This window comes from Dromiciops gliroides, chromosome 4 (genome assembly GCF_019393635.1).
Source record: "Dromiciops gliroides isolate mDroGli1 chromosome 4, mDroGli1.pri, whole genome shotgun sequence".
Classification (NCBI taxonomy): domain Eukaryota; kingdom Metazoa; phylum Chordata; class Mammalia; order Microbiotheria; family Microbiotheriidae; genus Dromiciops; species Dromiciops gliroides.
In genome coordinates, this window is record NC_057864.1 from 204,809,267 (window position 1) to 204,811,702 (window position 2,436).

Here is a 2,436-nt window from a genome sequence, read left to right on the forward strand (position 1 = left end):
AATTTCATTTTATCAGTTACCTCATGGGTTTAAAAGGTATGGAGATTTAACGATATGATTTGCATAATTCAAAAGACCTTTCCCAAATGTTCCTACAAATTTACAGCACCACCAAAACTACATTACTCAGACTGCCTTCCTGCATGCTCTCCAACATTGACTTAATCTTTGCCAATTTATTGGATGTGAGGTAAAACCTCAGGGTTGTTTTTATTTTCATTTCATTTGTTATTCATTACTTAGAGTATTCTTCATGTGGTGGGTAATAGTTTAATTGTTGTAAGAACTATTTGTTCATATCTTTTTACTACTTATCTGTTGGAGTATGACTTTTAATCTCTTATATGTTAGTAAATTGTCTATATGGCTTGGATATCAATCCCACATAAACAATATTTAATGCAGTCTTTTCCCCCAATTGAACACTTTCCTACTTACCTTAGATGCATTAATTTTGTTTGTACATTTTTTTTTCAATTTCATATGACCAAAATTATGTCTTTTAATATTTGTGATTGCTTCTATCCCTTGTTTGGTTAAGAATCAATCCCCTAACTATAACTTTTTTTTTTTTAGTGAGGCAATTGGGGTTAAGTGACTTGCCCAGGGTCACACAGCTAGTAAGTGTTAAGTGTCTGAGGCCAGATTTGAACTCAGGTACTCCTGACTCCAGGGCCGGTGCTCTATACACTGTGCCACATAGCTGACCTATATATAACTTTAAAAGGTATATGATTTGCTTTCTTTCTTTTTATATTGTGATCTTTAATATTCAGGTCACACATCCATTTAGAATTTATTATAGATTATGTTCTAATTTGTTGGTGTAAATCTAATCTTAGCCATCCGCTTTCCAGTTTTCCATCAGTACTTGTCAAAAAGGGAGTAATAGGACAATGTTCAAAATGACTTTAAGTTGGTTTTATGAGATTTGTCAGGTGAGAGAGGATGATATATCAACCAATTTGAGTGATAACTAATGGGAAAACAACAGTAATTTCTGAAAAACTTGAAGACTATACTGTGAGTAGGGGGCAAAGAGCAAAGGGAGACATCACTTTAATCATGCATATGTATTTCTATTTTCCAAGTACATGTATATGCTGTAATGATTAGTAAAATGAAAATTCATTTAAAACTGAGGGAAAAAGAACCCTGCAGGATTTCCTCACTTCCACTTAGACTCTCTATCTACCTCTCAGGCTGGGCAGCCCTGGACCTCAGTTCTGAGTGCTCTCAATGGGCTGGTGGGGCAGAGCAGGCAGGGCAGCAGCAGTTGGCAATGCCAAAACTCTACTATCTCTTACCAGACTCCTACCAGGAGAAGCCAGACTTCAAGAATCAATTCATTCCACCAAAGCCAAGCTCCCCAGGGAGATCAGAGATGATGCAGAGCATCATGAAATTCCAATACAAGGAGCATCAAATTATCAAGAATCAGAAAATAGAAGGGAAGATGAGTCTGAATAAATACCCTGGGGCAGCTAGGTGGCACAGTAGAGAGAGCACTGGCCCTGTAGTCAGGAGGACCTGAGTTCAAATTTGGCCTCAGACAGTTAACACTTACTAGCTATGTGACCCTGGGCAAGTCACTTAACCCAAATTGCCTGAAAGAAAGAAAGAAAGAAAGAAAGAAAGAAAGAAAGAAAGAAAGAAAGAAAGAAAGAAAGAAAGAAAGAAAGAAAGAAAGACCCTGATAGAGTCCTTGTTATTGTGGAGAAGGCACCTAAAGCCAGAGTACCTAACCTGGACAAAAGGAAGTAGCTGGTGCCCTCTGACCTTACAATTGGCCAGTTCTACTTCTTAATTTGTAAGCTGATCCACCTTCAGATGCTCTATTCTTCTCTCTCAACAACACTATGCCTCCTACTAGTGCTTCCACGGACCAAGTTTATGAGAACAACCATAAGAGAGACGATTTTCTCTATGTGGCCTACATTGATGAAAAAGTCTATGGAAACGGGATGAAGGCATGGCTGAACAGAGCTGCTGTATTGTCTGGGGAAAGTTTTCGACATATATGATTCAGAAATGGGGATGGAACTCCTTGTTCCTGCCTTTTTCTTACCTTGCAAAATTAACCTTTGTTGTGCTGGATAGAAGCAGGGGTGAGGGAGTGATAGGTTGTTTTCAGATAGTCTCTGTCTAGGAAGGACTTCCCAGTTTTCTTACCCTGTACTAAGGGGTGGGAAATCCAGTTTGACACATTGGTAGGAGGGGTGTGGGTGGGAAAGACAGAAGAAAATGACCTATGACTATACCCCCAGTATTTCACCTAACTTTTTTTTTTGACCTAACTTTCACTTAACTTCTTTTTATCATCTCTCCTTGGCAATGTCTCTTCCATAGTCCTACTCTGGGCTTTATCCTCCCCAAATATCCCTAGGTATCATTCTCAGAGTGGAATAAAGCCCTGGAGTTATAACCACTATTGCC

At 38.8% G+C, this 2,436-nt stretch overlaps 1 pseudogene; it reads left to right on the forward strand.

The window, feature by feature from the left end:
• Nucleotides 1-1,399: 1,399 nt before the first annotated feature.
• Nucleotides 1,400-2,024, forward strand: LOC122726808 (annotated as a pseudogene).
• The last annotated feature ends 412 nt before the right edge of the window (nucleotides 2,025-2,436 follow it).